Here is a 21,559-nt window from a genome sequence, read left to right on the forward strand (position 1 = left end):
TATATCTTGGCTTTCAGATATTTGTATTTTTTTTTTTTAAATTCGATGGAGCCATTTTCTCCTCCCTCCTTAAATAGCAATGTGCATTTTACAAACATAATACCAATTTAAACATGTTTAGCCTTGGATTTATAATTCCCTGAATGACTCTAGAGAACATAGATATTAAGGTGGGAAGGATTTAAATTAAGGAAATACGCTAATATAACTGGTTTAGAGTAGCAGCTGTGTTAGTCTGTATCCGCAAAAAGAACAGGAGTACTTGTGTCACCTTCGAGACTAACAAATTTATTAGAGCTTAAGCTTTCGTGGGCTATAGGCCACTTCATCGGATGCATAGAATGGAACATATAGTAAGAAGATATATATACACACACACACGTATAGAGAAGGTGGAAGTTGCCCTACAAACTGTAAGAGGCTAATTAATTAAGATGAGCTGTTATCAGCAGGAGAAAAATAACTTGTAGTGATAATCAAGATGGCCTATTTAGACAGTTGACAAGAAGGTGTGGGGATACTTAACTTAGGGAAATAGCTTCGATATGTGTAATGACCCAGCCACTCCCAGTCTCTATTCAAACCCAAGTTAATGGTATCTAGTTTGCATATTAATTCAAGCTCAGCAGTTTCTTGTTGGAGTCTTGTTTTTGAAGCTTTTCTGTTGCAAAATTGCCACCCTTAAATCTTTTACTGAGTGGCCAGAGAGGTTGAAGTGTTCTCCTACTGGTTTTTGAATGTTATGATTCCTGATGTCAGATGTGTGTCCATTTATTCTTTTGCATAGAGACTGTCCGGTTTGGCCAATGTACGTGGCAGAGGGGCATTGCTGGCACATGATGGCATATATCACATTGGGAGATGTGCATGTGAATGATGTCAGGTTTCAGAGTAACAGCCGTGTTAGTCTGTATTCGCAAAAAGAAAAGGAGTACTTGTGGCACCTTAGAGACTAACCAATTTATTTGAGCATGAGCTTCCGTGAGCTACAGATCGGATGACGTGAGCTGTAGCTCACGAAAGCTCATGCTCAAATAAATTGGTTAGTCTCTAAGGTGCCACAAGTACTCCTTTTCTTTTTGTGAATGATGTCAGTGGCACTGCTGTGGGTACCCGCATGGCCCCACAGTATGCTAACATTTTTATGGCTGACTTAGAACAACACTTCCTTAGCTCTCGTCCCCTAATGCCCCTACTCTACTTGTGCTACATTGATGACATCTTCATCATGTGGACCCATGGAAAAGAAGCCCTTGATGAATTCCACCATGATTTCAACAATTTCTAGACCACCTAGACCAATCCACGCAAGCGGTCCATTTCCTGGATACTACTGTGCTAATAAGCGATGGTCACACAAACACCACCCTATACCGGAAACCTACTGACCACTAACTATACTTACCTAAAAGAAAAAGAGTACTTGTGGCACCTTAGAGACTAACCAATTTATTTGAGCATAAGCTTTCGTGAGCTACAGCTCACTTCATCGGATGCATACTGTGGAAAGTACAGAAGATCTTTTTATACACACAAAGCATGAAAAAATACCTCCCCCACCCCACTCTCCTGCTGGTAATAGCTTATCTAAAGTGATCACTCTCCTTACAATGTGTATGATAATCAAGGTCCTATCTCGGGGCTTCTCCTTCAGCCCCGCCACCCGCACAAACATGATACAGTTCTGTGGTGACCTAGAATCCTATTTTCGACGTCTCCGACTCAAGGAATATTTCCAACATACCTCTGAACAACATACTAATCCACAGAGACCTCCCTACCAACACTACAAAAAGAAGGATTCTAGGTGGACTCCTCCTGAAGGTCGAGACAGCAGACTGGACTTCTACATACAGTGCTTCCGCTGACGTGCACGGGCTGAAATTGTGGAAAAGCAGCATCACTTGCCCCATAACCTCAGCCGTGCGGAACACAATGCCATCCACAGCCTCAGAAACAACTCTGACATCATAATCAAAAAGGCTGACAAAGGAGGTGCTGTTGTCATCATGAATATGAACAAGAGGCTGATTGGCAGCTCTCCAACATCACTTTTTACAAGCCATTACCCTTTGATCCCACTGAGAGTTACCAAAAGAAACTACAGCATTTGCTCAAGAAACTTCCTGAAAAAGCACAAGATCAAATCCGCACAGACACACCCCTGGAACCCCGACCTGGGATATTCTATCTACTACCCAAGATCCATAAGCCTGGAAATCCTGGGCGCCCTGTCATCTCAGGCATTGTCACCCTGACAGCAGGATTGTCTGGTTATGTAGACTCCCTCCTCAGGCCCTACGTTACCAGCTCTCCCAGCTACCTTCGAGACACCACTGACTTCCTGAGGAAACTACAATCCATCGGTGATCTTCCTGATAACACCGTACTAGCCACTATGGATGTAGAAGCCCTCTACACCAACATTCCACACAAAGATGGACTACAAGCCGTCAAGAACACTATCCCCGATAATGTCACGGCTAACCTGGTGGCTGAACTTTGTGACTGTCCTTACCCGTAACTATTTTACATTTGGGGACAATGTATACCTTCAAATCAGCGGCACTGCTATGGGTACCTGCATGGCCCCACAGTATGCCAACATTTTTATGGCTGACTTAGAACAACGCTTCCTCAGCTCTCGTCCCCTAACGACCCTACTCTACTTGCGCTATATTGATGACATCTTCATCATCTGGACCCATGGCAAAGAAGCCCTTGAGGAATTCCACCATGATTTCAACAATTTCCATCCCACCATCAACCTCAGCCTGGTCCAGTCCACACAAGAGAGCCACTTTCTGGACACTACGGTGCTAATAAACGATGGTCACATAAACACCACCCTATACCGGAAACCAACTGACCGCTATTCCTACCTACATGCTTCCAGCTTTCACCCTGACCACACCACACGATCCATCGTCTACAGCCAAGCTCTACGATACAACCGCATTTGCTCCAACCCCTCAGACAGAGACAAACACCTACAAGATCTCTATCAAGCATTCTTACAACTACAGTACCCACCTGCGGAAGTGAAGAAACAGATTGATAGAGCCAGAAGAGTTCCCAGAAGTCACCTACTACAGGACAGGCCTAACAAAGAAAATAACAGAACGCCACTAGCCGTCACCTTCAGCCCCCAACTAAAACCCCTCCAACGCATTATTAAGGATCTGCAACCTATCCTGAAGGATGACCCAACACTCTCTCAAATCTTGGGAGACAGGCCAGTCCTTGCCTACAGACAGCCCCCCAACCTGAAGCAAATACTCACCAGCAACCACACGCCACACAACAGAACCACTAACCCAGGAACCTATCCTTGCAACAAAGCCCGTTGCCAACTGTGCCCACATATCTATTCGGGGATACCATCACAGGGCCTAATCACATCAGCCACACTATCAGAGGCTTGTTCACCTGCACGTCCACCAATGTGATATATGCCATCATGTGCCAGCAATGCCCCTCTGCCATGTACATTGGTCAAACTGGACAGTCTCTACATAAAAGAATAAATGGACACAAATCAGATGTCAAGAATTATAACATTCATAAACCAGTCGGAGAACACTTCAGTCTCTCTGGTCACGCGATTACAGACATGAGAGTTGTGATATTACAACAAAAAAAACGTCAAATCCAGACTCCAGCGAGGGACTGCTGAATTGGAATTCATTTGCAAATTGGATACAATTAACTTAGGTTACCTTGCATAATGACTTAGCCACTCCCAGTCTCTATTCAAGCCTATTTCCCCTTGTTTTTTCCTACCCCCCCCTCCCCTCCTCAGACATTCTGGTTAAACCCTGGATTTGTGCTGGAAATGGCCCACCTTGATTATCATACACATTGTAAGGAGAGTGATCACTTTAGATAAGCTATTACCAGCAGGAGAGTGGGGTGGGAGGAGGTATTTTTTCATGCTTTGTGTGTATAAAAAGATCTTCTACACTTTCCACAGTATGCATCCGATGAAGTGAACTGTAGCTCACGAAAGCTTATGCTCAAATAAATTGGTTAGTCTCCAAGGTGCCAGAAGTACTCCTTTTCTTTTTGCGAATACAGACTAACACGGCTGTTACTCTGAAACCTATACTTACCTACATGCCTCCAGCTTCCATCCAGGACACACCACACAATCCATTGTCTACAGCCAAGCTCTAAGATACAACCGCATTTGCTCCAATCCCTCAGACAGAGACACACACCTACAAGATCTCTATCAAGCATTCTTAAAACTACAATACCCACCTGCTGAAGTGAAGAAATAGATTGACAGAGCCAGAAGTTACCTACTACAGGACAGGCCCAACAAAGAAAATAACAGAACGCCACTAGCTGTCACCTTCAACCCCCAACTAAAACCTCTCCAGCGCATCATCAGATTTACAACCTATTCTGAAAAATGATCCCTCACTCTCACAGATCTTGGGAGACAGACCAGTCCTCACTTACAGGCAGCCTCCCAACCTGAAACATATACTCTCCAGCAACCACGCAACAAAAACACTAACTCAGGAACCTATCCTTGCAACAAAGCCCAATGCCAACTCTGTCCACATATTTATTCAAGTGACACCATGATAGGACCTAATCACATAAGCCATGCCATTAGGGGCTCGTTCACCTGCACATCTACCAATGTGATATATGCCATCATGTGCCAGCAATGCCCCTCTGCCATGTACATGGGCCAAACCGGACAGTCTCTATGCAAAAGAATAAATGGACACACATCTGACATCAGAAATCATAACATTCAGAAACCAGTAGGAGAACACTTCAACCTCTCTGGCCACTCAGTAAAAGATTTAAGGGTGGCAATTTTGCAACAGAAAAGCATCAAAAACAGACTCCAACGAGAAACTGCTGATCTTGAATTAATATGCAAACTAGATACCATTAACTTGGGTTTGAATAGAGACTGGGAGTGGCTGGGTCATTACACATATCGAAGCTATTTCCCTAAGTTAAGTATCCTCACACCTTCTGTCAACTGTCTAAATGGGCCATCTTGATTATCACTACAAAAGTTTTTTTCCTGCTGATAATAGCTCATCTTAATTAATTAGCCTCTCATAGTTTGTTTGGTAACTCTCTCTCTCTCTCTCTCTGTGTATGTATATATATTAAAAAAAACCTTCTTACTATATGTTCCATTCTGTGCATCTGATGAAGTGGGCTGTAGTCCACAAAAGCTTATGTTCTAATAAATTTGTTAGTCTTGAAGGTGCCACAAGTACTCCTGTTCTTTTTACTACTATAACTAAAAGTAGGTCCAAAAATTAAAATAACTTGTTTTCAGGTATATTTGTGTTTCTGGAAGGAAGTCCTCTCCTTTCCTACCTTTGAATCTCTACCTGTTTAAGTGATTTAAAAACAGAACTTGATTCAACTTCCAGAATGTCTGAAAATATCGGGCTGACCCCTCTCCTGTCAAAGGGCTACTCTGAGCTACTTGGCGAAGAGACCTGATAGGTTGCTTCTGTTAATACAAGCAGCCTTTTTCCCCTATAGTTTTTGCCTTGAGCAACAGATACCCAATGCATTAGCCTCAGCAAATTTTGAGTAGTTCTTACTTCTACTTCAGTTCCAGGGCTGGACATGATTCACTGCTTCATCTGATTGTAAAACTAAATCTGGAAGTTTGTCCTTGATAATCAGTAGGTTTGATGGTCAGATTGGCCAGGCATAAAGAGATCCATTTCACTATGGATACACCAAATGTAATTCTGGCAGAGCTTTTAGTTCCCTAATACCTCCAGGTATGGGTGAAGTGCAGATTGTTTACCTATTGAGGGGTCTCACAAAAGGCTTGCGTACTGCCCAGATCGCTACATCTGAACTCCCAAATGAGCCATTTACAAATGGAGTCTCTACTTCCTCCCTTCTAACAGCCTCTGAATCGTGTATAATCTCTCCAAAGAAATTTCTCTGAGTTTCCAATTATCTCTTCCTGGTGGAGCCTTCTCCTCCTCCTTGATCTTTCAGCTGCTTTTGATACTGTTGATCCTTTCCTCTCCTTGATACCCATGATATCAGTGTCATAGAATCATAGAATATCGGGGTTGGAAGAGACCTCAGGAGGTCCTCTAGTCCAACCCCCTGCTCAAAGCAGGACCAAGCCCCAACTACATCATCCCAGCCAGGGCTTTGTCAAGCCTGACCTTAAAAACCACAAAGGAAGGAGATTCCACCACCTCCCTAGGTAACGCATTCCAGTGAACCACCACCCTCCTAGTGAAAAAGATTTTCCTAATATCCAACCTAAACCTCCCCCACTGCAACTTGAGACCATTCATTACTCCTCGTTCTGTCATCTGCTACCACTGAGAACATTCTAGATCCATCCTTTTTGGAACCCCCTTTCAGGTAGTTGAAAGCAGCTATCAAATCCCCCCTCATTCTTCTCTTCCGTAGACTAAACAATCCCAGTTCCCTCAGCCTCTCCTCATAAGTCATGTGTTCCAGTCCCCTAATCATTTTTGTTGCCCTCTGCTGGATGCTTTCCAATTTTTCCACATCCTTCTTGTAGTGTGGGGCCCAAAACTGGACACAGTACTCCAGATGAGGCCTCGCCAATGTCAAATAGAGGGGAACAGAGCAGTACCCCTACTTATACAGCCCAAAATGCCATTGGCCTTCTTGGCAACAAGGGCACAGTGTTGACTCATATCCAGCTTCTTGTCCACTGTAACCCCTACGTCTTTGGCTAGGCAGCAGTTCTGCAGAAATTTGGTCCCTAGTCTGTAGCAGTGCCTGGGATTCTTCCATCTTAAGTGCAGGACTCTGCACTTGTCTTTGTTGGACCTCATCAGATTTTTTTTTGGCCCAATTCTCTAATTTGTCTAGGTCCCTCTGTATCCTATCCCTACCCTCCAGCACATCTACCACTCCTCCCAGTTTAGTGTCATCTGCAAACTTGCTGAGGGTCCAGTCCACGCCATCCTCCAGATCATTAATGAAGATATTGAACAAAACCGGCCCCAGGACTGACCCTTGGGGCACTCAGCTTGATACCGACTGCAACTAGAAATGGAGCCATTGATCAATACCCGTTGAGCCCAACTATCTAGCCAGCTTTCTGTCCACCTTATAGTCCTGTTGTCTTGGCCACTTTCTTTTTTACTTTGGTGGACTCCCCCTACTTTTCCTTCCCTCTAGAGTCCCACTGGACTTCTTCTACTCCTTTTTTCTGGAGTCTTTGTCCACTACCACTGCTTTAATGTATTTCACTACTGCTTGGCCAATCTGACTCTCCTCACATCAGTCTAATTTGCTGCCATTCTAGTCCCGTGTAGTTAACTGGCATATTATGTATAGCACTTTCTAGTGATGGGGTTTTTTTGAATCAGCCTGTAATGATTTAAATCACCTTGTCTATCCCTTTTTTTTCTTTTTTTTTTCATATCAGTGTGAAATTTTGTTGTAATTTTAAATCCCCTCCCCAAGCATTGTTTGTTAGTATGGCAGAGTGTCTTTCTTGAATTCGGCAAAAAGATAGCCAAAGAACAAAGCATGGGAAATTAAGGCTTCGATTTTTTTGCAAACACCTGAGCATGTGAATAAACTTATTCATGTATGTAGTCCCATTGGCTATGAATGTATGGTGACTTTTTCATTAGTATTTTGAAAGAATGTATGCTGAAGGGCCCTGTCCTGCAACTGGGTCTACATAGGCCTGAGCTTCAGTGGTGGAACCCTGCTGTGCTAGTGGAGCACTGTAGGGTCAGGGTTCTGGTTCATATACACACGTTTACCAGGCAGTCTATGAAAATGTAAGTCCTTTTTTTTTTTTTTTTTTTTTTTTAATCGCTTCATCCAGAGCATGTCCTTGCAAAACCTAATACAATATAGCCTTGTGGATGTCTGGCTTATAAGGGACATGGTTGCAAATATAATATAGCTATTTATTTATCTTGCATTTTGAGTTTGTGTGGTTCTTGCAATACAGGATGTTAATGAATCCTTGGAACTTGTCTCTTTGGGGGTTGATGGAAAATTTTAAGTGTCAAGCTTCTTAGCACAGCTTTACATTTTGCAGAGTTTTTTTTTCTTTTTTCTACTTACAGTTGGGAAACTAAACAAGTGAAAAAAATCCACATTAGCTGTTTAAGGGTATAAAATGAGGCGAGAGGTAAACTAGTTATGTCACCAAAAATGAAGTAAATAAAAGATTTTTATTGTGCACTTTGAGTATACTAACTTGCAAAATAACACTTCTGTAATAATGTCCCAGTTTAGTTTTAAAAGGATTGATTGGATGTTTTAAAATCTTGTTGTTGACAAGACAAATGTCAACTTCTCATTTTTTCAGGCCTACTCATGCCGTGTACTTGGCCAAAGTGAATATGACCTTATATCTAATGGTAGAAGCTAATCACACATTTTAAACCCTTTTTGCTCTCTGCCTCGTCTACAGGTGGGTGAGGAGCTGTTGCCCACAATCAGATTGAAATCCAGTACACCGTACAGGTGCTGTTTGCATCAGCCTGTAGCACTTAAGAGGTGAAAAGCTATATTAATTGGAGGCTCCAAGCGGTCTTCAGAAGGTAGTCCTTAAGTAGAGCATATTACAGTATTGAGTCATTTTAGGTGGTAATGATATTGAAAATCACGGCAAGTATGTGTTAGACAAGAAAAGATAATTTATTTCTCTTTGCTGACTCTCAAAAGGTCTTGCAGGCTTCATATACGTCGTGGTGTTCCATCATTCAGATCAGACCAAAGCTGTCTCAGAGGGAAACAGATGCTTATTTCCTTCATGCCTCGCCACAAGACCACAAATTAAGAAATGGAGTTACTAACTGTATGAGTTCATAACTCTGACACTTAAATGGTTACAATCATTAGGGAGATTAGTAGGTTAATATTAATGGGCTTCATGATCTCTTCCATCCAAGAAAGTCATCTGTATATAACATACTGAGACAGCTTTGTTAAACTACATCTAGCTTTAAAGCTTCTTCAGCAATGACATTTCCTGAACAACTGAGGCAATTCGCAGGTATGGAACAGCTCACACTGTGTTCTTATATTAGGTTACATTTTGCCACCAAGTTTTCAAGATGTTTTTCACTAAAGCTGTATATCTGTTTTCTGTGGAAGGCCTGTCAAATGTTTTAGAATTATTTTTTAGTGCAGAAAGCTGTCTGGTTGTTCAGCAAGCCTGTTAAGTCAAAGACTTGTCTTTGAATTTTCTATAGGAAATGAATACCGTGTATGCATAGGGAAAAACTATATAATGGCCTCAAATTTAAAAGGAGTAAAATATATCTTAAGTAGTCTTCATTTTCGCTTGAGGACATCTACTTCTGTCTGCTCCTCCCATTTCTGAGCGCAGCCTTCCTGCCTTATTTTTCCAGCTAATCAAGGGCATATACAAGTTGCAGTAAAGTCCAAATGTGGTCCTCACTATGTGTGTCCCTGCCTTCTCTGCTCCTTTTACTGTGGGCCAGCATTACAAAAATCTAGTATCAGCGTAGCATACAACATCAGCATAGTTCTTAAAGGGCTGACACAACGATTGACTAACGTTGACTGCCAGCCAGCAAGTATGTTGAGAAATATGTTGTTTTCCCTCTTTCCGGAAAAGCACCTCAGCTGCACTTCAAGCCTTCTCCTACTATAGTCACGAGTCCTGATAGCACTCTAAACAAGTCTTATTTTACCAAATGGGCTGCAGTTCTAGCTTTAAAAAGCTTTAACTTTGCAAATACATAGCGTACATCAGAATCTTCTGTAGTGTAGCTATCGATTCTTTGAGGTACAGGAGAGTCAACTCCAACATATGATGGAAGATTGCTCAGTAACTGAATTTGATGGTGGCGTTGTCTGTCTGCATGAAATGGGCTCAGAGGTCAGTCTGTGGCTGTGAAATTGTCTCATGCCTGTCTATTAGTGACATAAGGTAAATAGAGAAATCATATAATGGAGATGTACATTAGACTGAGTGGTAGGCACTTTCAGTGTCAATTAATGCACAATCAAGAGACCTCATTAAACGTATGTCAGCACTAGCAGAAGCTAAGGCAATGAACCAGAAGTTGTTCAACTCATAACCATCTGATCTGTGAAGACCTAATTTAAATACTATGCAAAGAAAAAAGAAAGGGGGGGGGGGAACCTACAACAAACCAACAGGCCTTTTCATTTAGAAATGAGCTTCAGACTCCTCAGAGACCCGTACAGTCATAAAGGTATAGTGCAACCTTACTGCAGTGTTCTCCCAATTAAGATTTACTACTTATCTCAAATCCCTGATCTGTGTTTTAAGTGAGATTTAATAGAACTTCAATCATTGTGGAATTCAACTCTTCAGTTCCACAGGCAGCATGGAAGGTGAAAATGTTAATAAAACCAATATTGCTTTCATATATCTATGCAAATTACAAGATTGTTTTTAAGAAGCAGAGTAGTTCATTTCCAGCTTTTTCCCTTTGAGCATTTTGAAGCTTTCATTTGACTAAACATCTGAGAAATGGCTGCATTTACAATACACAATTTAGCAGATGTCCAGAAGCCTTTAAAAGTGACAGCTGAAAATTAGGCAAGCATTCAAGGCAACCTCACCATGCATGTCAATCAACTATGTATAAACTGAATTGCCATTTCACAAAGAGCTAAAATGGCAAAATCATTAATACTAGAGATTTTAAACACCACTGAATGGCACTTGCTCGACTTTCAGTGGTCTGCTACCATATATTAATAATCCCATCAGTATTGTGCTACTTTTTAGATCAATTAGTAATATCTTCAAAGATCAATTTTCTATACAGTTACAATCACTTAAATTATTGTAAACTGAGAAACGTACAAGCGGAAATTACTTCTCCTTGACCCTATCTGAAAAAAATAGGGTGTTAGCTCACAGTTTTTCAAACTGGCATAATTTAACCAGGGCTCCTATTTGCAGCTACTTGGTTTGCAAGAAATAGTCCCCTTGGAAAACTGGCTCCAAGAGTTACTACTAGGGAAGGGCACTATCATAACTTCTTTTTAGATCTTCTGCAATATATACTGGATGGCAAAAAGTATTGTCGGAGCTGCATTTTTTTTTTTAGTACTCATTAACATTGTAATGGTATGAATATGGAATCTCCATTAATTAGGTGTTAAAGTTACCATAATGCTATAGAGTGTGGCTTCATAACATGATGCAGGGAAATTCTGCAATGTGAGAGGCTGATGGAAAGTCAGAGTTGCTTTTTGTTTTCTAAATTGTAATATCAGATAATCGATGATTTTTTTCCGGTAGTAGCTGCTCGCCAGTCAGAATTAGTTAGAAAAATGATGCATTGATATCTCAGTAGCTTATTAAAAACTGCATACAGTTTCTAAAATGACCTTTTCAATTATGCCTCTTCATCTGTTCTGATCATCTCTTCTCTTCCTTCTCTCTCCCCACTCCCCAAAGTTCTGTTTTAAAAAGCTGATTGTTTTCTGCCCTTCTAAGTTTCCTAACTTCTATGGGAATGACTTTTCCAGCACAAATATTCTTGCTGCTGTCATTCAGTGGTATTGTGGTAGCTCCTAGGGGCTCCAATTATAGACCAGGAGTCCCACTGTGGTGGACGCTGTACAAACACACTATAAAGAGATGGTCCCTCCCTGCCCCAAAGAGCAAGAGCTCTGCCACCTACCTAGTTCTTGTTCTCTGACTACACCTCTCCATGCTCATCCCTGGGGTGAGACTTGATTAGTGGACATGAAATCTGATAACTGAATGTCTACTAAACATAGCTTCCTCTTCAAGATGCCTGCCTGTCTTTCCAACTGCTTATTTTGTATCTCATCTCAGGCTACCTGAGTTTATTTTCTTACAACTAACCCTAGTAGTGCCCGATGATATATACCATTTCTTTTTTGTTATGTGTGTGGAATGGATGCAGAAAGTGACTACAACATATTATGAGAGGAAGTTAATGTTCAATATAAATAAAATTCACTGTAAAAGAGACTTAAGTGTGCAGGTTGCAGAAGTGTTTCCACTGAATGGTGCTGCGATGTTTTAGTGACAGCTATTTCAGCTCATTGAATGTTAGTGTGGAACTGAACTTAAGTGCTGCGATGTTTTAGTGACAGCATGTTTCTCAAACTGGATTCCATCTGTGGAATATATGAACCTGCTGCGATTTCATTGGAAATGCAACTCTAAGCATTTCCTGTGGTGGGGAAATTTACCCAAAAAATTCCCACTAAAACTCCTGCCATTTCAGCTAAACCAGTGGGAGCCCTGGTGAAGACAGGCTTCTTGTGGCTGGAAGTATTTTTACTGCTGAGTTTGTCAGATTTCCTGAAAGTAAAGCTAATGATATGGTTGTTAGAATGGGTCTGGCTGCTGGAGGGAGCCCCTAGCACAGATAAGCCTTCAGTATTGATACCAGTATAACTCTAGTGGCACTAGCACTGATGGGAATATTTTTGTTAATTTCTGAAATCTAAATGCAACATTAGAGATGAGTGTGGGGAAAGATAATGAAGTCTAGTCTAGTAAGGTTGGTTGTATTTGCATGGTGGTATTTGTAATAGTAAAGTGTTCAGTTTGTAACTGGTCTCCTTGAAGGCACAGTAATTAGCTGTCTGAATGCTTTCCCGATGTGCCTATGTGACTGATCAGTGGGAGCTGTGGGTTCATAGCACTTCTGAAAATCTGGTCAAATTAAGTTGGCTGCCTAACTTTAGACAGCCACTTTTATAATCTTGGCCCTCCTATGTTTGGGCATGGAGAGGAATAGTAGCATGATGAAGGCTCAAAGATGGGAGTGGGAGAAAGCCAAAGGGGAAGCTGGTATTGTTGGAGCAAAAGAGCCGATTCGTGCACTGCGGTGTTGTCAGATGCTTCCTCCACATTATTGGCTGGAAAAGTCATTTTGCGTTAAACTACAACTGTAGGTCTAAGCACACTAGGGGACTTTCAGTATTCAGCAGCAGGGTCCACATGGGCAATTAGCGTGTGGCATGCTAGAGCGCTGTAGACTTACACCCCAGCTTGCTGCTCACTGACATGCCATATAGATATGCCCTTGCAATATAAACTCTTCTGGGTAGCGCCCATGTCTTGTGACGCTGTGACAGGTTGGATCACAGAAACTCCCTTGGGAGCTGCCGACTGATGTCCCAAGACTACTTCTGCCCCTGCTTTCCGTGCCAACTTAGGACTCCAGCACCCTGTCTTGCTGAGTCAGACATGCCAGTCTGTTCCAACATAGACCCAGGATCTGAACCACGCGCCCCAAAAGCTTCAGGCTTGATTGAAAGCAACTTAAGAAGTGTTCCTGCCTTTAACACTCAGAAGCCCAACTCCCAATGGGGTCCAAACCCTAAATAAATCGGTTTTACCCTGTATAAAGCTTATACAGGGTAAACTCATAAATTGTTTGCTCTCTGTAACACTGACAGAGATGGACAGCTATTTGCCACCTTCTCCCCCCCCCCCCCCCGGTATTAATACATACTCTGGGTTAATTAATAAGTAAAAAGTGATTTTATTAAATACAGAATGTAGGTTTTAAGTGGTTCCAAGTAGTAACAGACAGAACAAAGTGAATTACCAAGTAAAATAAAATAAAACACACAAGTCTAAGTCTTGAACAGTAATAAAACTGAATACAGATAGAATCCTCACCCAGTAAGCTTCCTTTTACAAAAAGAAAAGGAGTACTTGTGGCACCTTGGAGACTAACCAATTTATTTGAGCATAAGCTTTCGTGAGCTACAGCTCACTTCATCGGATGCATACTGTGGAAAGTGTAGAAGATCTTTTTATACACACAAAGCATGAAAAAATACCTCCCCCCACCCCACTCTCCTGCTGGTAATAGCTTATCTAAAGTGACCACTCTCCTTACAATGTGTATGATAATCAAGGTGGGCCATTTCCAGCACAAATCCAGGGTTTAACCAGAACGTCTGAGGAGGGGAGAGGGGGTAGGAAAAAACAAGGGGAAATAGGTTACCTTGCATAATGACTTAGCCACTCCCAGTTTCTATTCAAGCCTAAGTTAATTGTATCCAATTTGCAAATGAATTCCAATTCAGCAGTCTCTCGCTGGAGTCTGGATTTGAAGTTTTTTTGTTGTAATATCGCAACTCTCATGTCTGTAATCGCGTGACCAGAGAGATTGAAGTGTTCTCCGGCTGGTTTATGAATGTTATAATTCTTGACATCTGATTTGTGTCCATTTATTCTTTTATGTAGAGACTGTCCAGTTTGACCAATGTACATGGCAGAGGGGCATTGCTGGCACATGATGGCATATATCACATTGGTGGTTGTGCAGGTGAACGAGCCTCTGATAGTGTGGCTGATGTGATTAGGCCCTATGATGGTGTCCCCGAATAGATATGTGGACACAGTTGGCAACGGGCTTTGTTGCAAGGATAGGTTCCTGGGTTAGTGGTTCTGTTGTGTGGTATGTGGTTGCTGGTGACTATTTGCTTCAGGTTGGGGGGCTGTCTGTAGGCAAGGACTGGCCTGTCTCCCAAGATTTGTGAGAGTGTTGGGTCATCCTTCAGGATAGATTGTAGATCCTTAATAATGCGTTGGAGGGGTTTTAGTTGGGGGCTGAAGATGACGGCTAGTGGCGTTCTGTTATTTTCTTTGTTAGGCCTGTCCTGTAGTAGGTGACTTCTGGGTCCCAGCAGTCACTCACACCTCCTGTAGTTACTGTCCTTTGTTCCAGTTTCTTTCAGGTATCCTTGGGGGTGGGGAGGCTCTTTCTTTCTTATCCAGCTGAAGACCAAATGGAGGGAGTCTCCCAGGGGTTTAAATAGACTTTCTCTTGTGGGTGGAGACCCCCTCCTCTCACCTATGCAAAGTCCAGCCACAAAATGGAGTTTTGGAGTCACCTGGGCAAGTTACATGTCCATGCATGACTGAGTTCCTTACCAGCCAAGCCACATTTCTGGGAAAGCTCAGATGTGGATTGGCGTCTCCCAGTTCATTGTTGGCTTAAGGGCTTCTTGATTGGGCACTTACGGAGAATAGTCTTTTCTCAGGAAGCTGACCAACTGCTTCACTAAAACCTACTTAGAATCAGACAAGTATACAGCCAATATTCATAACTTCGAATACAAAAATGATTATATGTATACAAATAGGATGAATAGATTCAGTAGACCATAACCTTTACAGAGATATGTTACATGCACATGTAGCATAAAACATATTCCAATTATGTCATATCCTATAAAGTATTATGGAGTACAACATCACAGATACATGGACACTTAACTAATAACAATGTTCTTGCGCCCACCTTCAGTATTTGATCCCCTTGGGCAGCTGCAAGGTATCCTCGTTAGACCAGTCTTGGCTCAGAAGTTCAGTCTTTCCTGAATTCTGCCAGAGCCTGAATTTGTTCTTTTATTTCTTTAAAGAGCACAGTACATGGCACACTTATTCATTTATAAAGGTTTCAGAGTAGCAGCCGTGTTAGTCTGTATTCGCAAAAAGAAAAGGAGTACTAGTGGCACCTCAGAGACTAACCAATGCTCAAATAAATTGGTTAGTCTCTAAGGTGCTACTAGTACTCCTTTTCTTTATTCATTTATACTTTTTTCAATTTGGGCCTGTAGAAAGGGGTGAGGATAGGTGGTGGCCACTATCCTTTCAATGGGTGAGGGTGGTAGATATCTGCTAGTTCTCCTCCTAACTTGCTTGATTGTTCCATACGCATCTTTTGTAAAGGCTTCTCATCTTCCAGGCCCACCACACGTATCATTACATCTGTTGATGACCCTCAGGGTCCTGCCTTTGGTCTCCTCCTCTTCTTCCTTGTAGGCTACCTCAGTTGCTTCTGCAGTTCCAACTACCACTCGTGTGGCTTACTCCCAGATCTGTTGCTCTCACCAATTTCATGTCTCCAACTGTCTTTCTGCATTTGCCACTATCTATCTTAAATACTTATATGCACTCTCCCCTATCATCATAGTGCCTCACAATCTTTTAATGTTTGTTCTCTCAGTACCCCTGTGAGGTAGGGGATGAGGAGTGTAACGATCCCTATTGTACAGAGAAGCTAAATGACTTGCCCAGGGTAACATCTGCTTCAGATTTCCTGTGTGAGCAGGGGATAGAATCCAGGTCTCCCAAGTCCTTATTTATTGCATTAACCACGGGATCACCCTTCCTCTGTAATGGCAACCATCAACTTAGTCGAATACTGAGTGCTTCTGTGTCCCTCAGTCCCTGTCCTCGTTGACAGCTTTCCCGTCTTCTCTGGTTTTAAATCTGTTGCCATCTTTATGCTCCCCTCTTCTCTCCTTACATCCAGACTTTTGTAAGTCTGCTGCTAAAATCATGCCTTGATGACTTCTTCTCCAGCTCTTCCCCTAGCCAGCAGATGTTCTTTTAGTTGTTTTGTCCTGCAGTGCTGACCCTCTTGCTGCCTTCCCATGCCTTGTGCATGTTCCCTACAACATCAGATTCCTTGTTTTCACTGCAGAGGCCCTTTGTAAACTTACTCTAGCTTACCACTCTGTCTCTTCTCCTACTCCTCCCTATGTCCCTGAGCGCCATAGTATAGTTCAGTTATTAGATGAGGACTGTAAAATTGTCAGTAACAATTGAGAAGTGTTCAGTGAATATTCCTGTTCAGTATTTGGAAAGAAGCAGGATGATGTATTCATATTTTACAGTGATAACTAAATGCTTTCCATTTTGACAGGAAGTAGGGATGCTGTTAAATGGCAATTACTTAGAGTAACACACTCTCAAATCTGCAGGAGGTGATGACTTACTACCAAGAGTCTTAAAATAATTGGCAGAGGAGCTCTCAGAGCCAGTGATGTTGGTTTTTAACAACTCTTGGAACGCTGAGAAATTTTCAGAGGAGTTGAAAAAAATTATTATATTCACATTTGTTCTTTAAATATATTAAGACTCTGGTAACTGTGTAGGCCAGATAGACTGACGTAAATGATGAAAAGCCTGACGTGGTACAGTCAGTAAAGGACGGCAGTGTAACTGTTGCCTGTCAAAATGGTTTTATGGCAGCTAGGTCTTGTCAGATTTGATACTTTTTCATGAGATTACAGATTTGGTTGACATAATACTTAAACTTCTGTAAGATGTTTGACTTAGTATCAAACAAGAAGCTCAACCCCGAACAAGACCGAGACAATGATGGTGTGTTGGGAAGCAGCTGAAGGGATGACTAATATCAGACATTAGTTAACAGGGTTCACAATGTAGAGGTGTTTCTAAACCCCAAACCAGTCATAGTACAGCAGTGGCCCAATCATCATTTTTTTTACTATTTGCATCTGGCTGGGAGATCGTAACCTTTCCTTTTGGGTGCGGACCTTGCCACTCTTATCCATGTCTTTGTTACCTCAATATTAGACTATTGCAATATGTTCTAGATGGGATGCACCTAAAAATCATTCGGAGCCTGCAAATGGTACAGAATGCAGCCAGCCCACTTATTGAGCAGGGCATCTTTCTGGGCGCATGTGACCCAGTGTGCTGGGATCTGCACCGTCAGTCTCTGGGTAGAATTTAAAGTGTTTATTATGTCACAGAGTCCTAAATGACCTGGGGCTGGCCTGCACGAGGAATTACCTCTTTCCCTGTGCCATACTGCCACAGCTATGGTCATCCGGGTGGCTGACCTGAATCCCCCTCATTGTAAAATAAATGTGGAGGCTTGCAGGACATTCCTTGAGACTCTCTGGCACACTTGCTCTCTCCCCTGGTCTGAAAAAGCCTAGATTTGGTGACTTTTGGGCATGCTTCAAAACTTGGTTAGGGTTTTGGAGAGGGTGAAGGCATGTTTCCCGTAACAATGAAGCGGTGGAAAGGAGTTTCTGTAGGTGTTGAGTTCCTGTTGAAATAACTCATTCTGCTGGGATTGTATTGGGTCAGTGATGTTAAGGTGCCTAAAGACTTGTATAGACACCTCTTTATTTTAAATCTAAACAAGTGAAGTTCTGATTTAAAAAAAAAAAAGACACTAGCACTATTCAAAATTAATGTAGTATGTACTGAATAGATTAAAAACTGGTTAACTGGTAGACCTCAAAGTAACTCTAAATGGGGAATCAACCAGTGGCAGCTTCTGATGGGGTCCTACAGGCATCTTTTCTTGCACCAATGCTGTTAAATATCTTGATCAATATCTGGAAGAAATTTATAAATTTATCACTGGTAAAGTTTGCAGAGGACTCACAAATTGATCTGTCGTATTTACCACTTCACCAGTTGTGCAGACCAATCTGGGCTCATTTAGACAGTGTGCACTTTAATACAGCCAAATGCAAGGTTGTAATCTAGAACTAAAGAATGTATGTTACATGTACAGAACAGGGGACTGTATACTGGAAAGCAGTAACTGTGAAAAGGACTTAAAGGGTCATGTTAGAAACCACTAAACATGAGCTTCCCATTGCAATGCTTGAATATATTTAAAATTTTTATTAAAGCTAATGTTTAAAATAAAATTTACACAATCAGTTACAAGGTTCACAAGATACATACATAGCCCATAACCAGCATAGACCCAGATTGGGGTGCGGGAGTTTTTAACGTGTCAGTGAATAAGTGATCTCGGGTAAGCCACCCATAGAATGTATTTAGAGTCTAAGTCAGTATTGTTATAGCAAATAGGTACATGGGTGGGGTGTGTCCCTTGGTTTGTCAGGGGAGGAAGTGGGTTATTTCCCTGACTAGCGGGCTTGTTTACTTGTCCTAGTACTGATGGTGTCCCATGATGTGCTCTGTGCAGATGTCTCTGGACCACCTGATGGTGTCGGACACCATGAGCTGTCTCATGAGCCGGGCGGGCATAGTGCCGACTGACTCCACATGCTCTCAGCACCAGCTTGTTGTGGGGGGTCCCACGCACCCAGGGCTTCCACAACCAGGGCGTGGATCTGGACCTCGTAGCCCTGGGCTCTGAGGGTGTCGGCCAGCGGGGTGTATTTCAACACCTTCCGAGCTCGGGGCTCATGGAAGGCCAGGGACCTGTTTTCAAATGGCACTGTGATGTCCACCATGAGGTGGTGGTTTTTTTCTGCATTGGTCACGACAGTGTCGGGTTGCCGTTAGCTATCCATTCCCGGGATGGCGGAGTTGACAGTGATTTTTCCCAGGGATGGTGGGATGGCTTTCACCAGCTGGTTCTGGATGGTGGTGTGGCAGAATCACTAGGCTCCGGAGTGGTGCTTACAACCACACAGGACGTGGGGCAGGGTCTTGTTGGGGTAGCCGCACTTCTTGCAGGGCTTGTCCCGGTTTCCATGGCTGATGTCTCTGTTGAGGGGAATGCAGTTGAGCTGGGCCTGGTGAAGCTGCCCCCGGGGAAGAAGTGGTTGCTGCCATCCCACTGGCTGGTCACCTTGAACACTTTGCCCTGGTCCGGTTTCCGCTTAAGGTTTTCAGTATAGTGGCAATGGATGGCATCTTTCAGGGTTCTTTCCAGCATTGTTCTGGCGGTCGGGGTGATGATGGTGTGGTCCGAGGTCTTTATGCGCAGCCTAAGTGCTCTTGGCGCTCCTCGCACTACTTCCAGTGAAAGCCGATACTCTTTCCTAGACATCCCGAGGCATTGCGGGTGCAGCACCAAAGAGAGGAGAGGTCTCCCCTTCTCTCCCGAATTCGGCCTCCAGGAAGCTACTCAGGTAAGTGGCGACGTCCTGCTCGGAGGGGGCCCTAGCGATGCGTTTCCTGACCACATCCCATATGGCTTCATCCGCGATGCTCCTCTCCATCGGGCCCGGGCACGTCAGGAGGCAGAAGACCTGAGTGATCACTCCGTCGCTGCACAGGTCTCCCATCCAAGGCACGTGGTCCCCGCCTGTGTGAAATACAGATGTCAGTACTGGCCCTCTGGGGAAGGTAGAGCCATTTCCTCACCAGCTGCCTGATGGTGCTGTCAGCCTTGTTCAGGGGGACCTTGGCCGCAGCTGATCCCCTGAGGATGAAGGAGATGTGGGGGATTAGGAAGGTATTGAGGGCATTGATCTTTTGCCAGGGGGCGAGCATATTCACAAATAAAATAAGCTATACTGGCAAACGCACTTTTTTGCTGTTATAACTACATGTACGCTGGGGCTTTTTGCCAGCACAGCTATGAGCTGTATCAGGGGTGCGGTTCCTTTCCTCCTGCACTCCATGTTCATAGCTGACATAGAATAGTTATTCCAGCAAAACTTTTAGTGCAGAGTAGACCTTACTTGAACTGTTGTTCCTTGTATTGACTAGTAAACTGCAGGTTTTCTGCATCATGGATCATGTCTTATAGTTCTGTAAAAATCTGTGGTGCTCTAAAAATATTTGTGAAATATAGAAGATAAAATCGGCAACGTGGACTACGTCTCATTTATAACAAATCCCTGGATGTGGCTACCTGCCGCAGTTTAGAAGGAAACAGATTTCTACTTTCTTTGAGCCTAAAGTCTTTCATTTTAAAACATAAAATTTACAGCATAGCACAAAAGATGTTCTGAAGATAGGGGCTTATAACCTTTTTTCCCTTCCTCCCCCAGCTCTGCATCAACCCATAGTTTGTTTTTTTTTATTTTTGTAAAGGTACTATATTCCCATAGAGATGTTTTATAGCCCTCACCAGGGAAATTCTCACATTGCTTGCCCACCTCACTCTCCCCCCCAGAGAGCTGTTCAGTAATAAATTCAGGTGCAGATTAAAATCAAAATGCCTCTTCGTGGCATGACACTACAAAAAAATCAACATTTTTTCTTCATAGATGAGTATTAAAATATAATGTAAAACTTGTTGGATCTTGAATACCTTTATGTATATGCAGCCCTACTCATACAATACAGTTAAAATGTTTAAGGCATAGCTTTTTCTTTAAGTAATACCAGTAACTACAGATTCTTCTTGCATATACATGCATGAAACAAATTTATTTTCTATACTGAAGTTTTTGTTACAGTGAAAAAAACTGAGATCTTCATACTGTCTAGGCTAGATAGGTAAGTTTTTCAGCTGATGGGGTAGGGGTAGGAAATTGAATGGTAGAAATTAATTATAGCATTTTTTCTTTGAATTTTTTGTTTTCTTGGTGAACAGTTACAAATAGTAAAACATGTCTGTAATCTTGGAGCAGAATATGAATAATGTGTCTAATACAGTGAGGTCAGGGATAATGACTCAGTCAAGAAGTGCAGGATAACTGGAGGAAAACAAATTATTGAATGCTTCTAGGTATTGCAGCTTATAAGGGGTCTGCTCCCAGTTTGAATTGATAGAAGAGAAATGCAAATTTTGTTTTTCATCAAGATCTAACCTAGGTAACAGCAAGATTGCTGTACTATTTTTAACTGTAGGAAGAACCCATTATTATAGGGGTGGGGAGGGGGGGAATTGTTGTGCATATTCACATGGCTTGCTGCAATGCAGACAAAGACTTCCGAGCTCTATCTCCTGGAAAGCATACTGGCTTGAATGAAAAATGTATTTCCTGCCTGCAGTGTTGGATTTGGGTAAGCCTAATGCTTCCAAAGAGAGAGTCCTCAAACTCTTTCATAGCGGAGAGAGTGGCTTGTGGACACAATCCCTCCCATTTGTCAGTGCAT

General features: G+C 42.5%; 1 protein-coding gene across 7 annotated transcripts in view; it reads left to right on the top strand.

Annotated features, from left to right (window-relative positions):
• MAPK8 (mitogen-activated protein kinase 8) overlaps positions 1 to 21,559 on the top strand; it is a 127,252-nt gene that overhangs the window by 27,234 nt on the left and 78,459 nt on the right. The window contains exon 2 of one of the 7 annotated variants that reach the window (XM_048859122.2): positions 19,553 to 19,638. The exons of the other annotated variants lie outside the window; for them this stretch is intronic. The gene's annotated coding sequence lies outside the window, so the exon portion shown is untranslated. The remainder of the gene's footprint in view (positions 1 to 19,552; positions 19,639 to 21,559) is intronic. 7 annotated transcript variants of the gene reach the window in all.

Source organism: Caretta caretta, chromosome 7 (genome assembly GCF_965140235.1).
Source record: "Caretta caretta isolate rCarCar2 chromosome 7, rCarCar1.hap1, whole genome shotgun sequence".
Taxonomy (NCBI): domain Eukaryota; kingdom Metazoa; phylum Chordata; order Testudines; family Cheloniidae; genus Caretta; species Caretta caretta.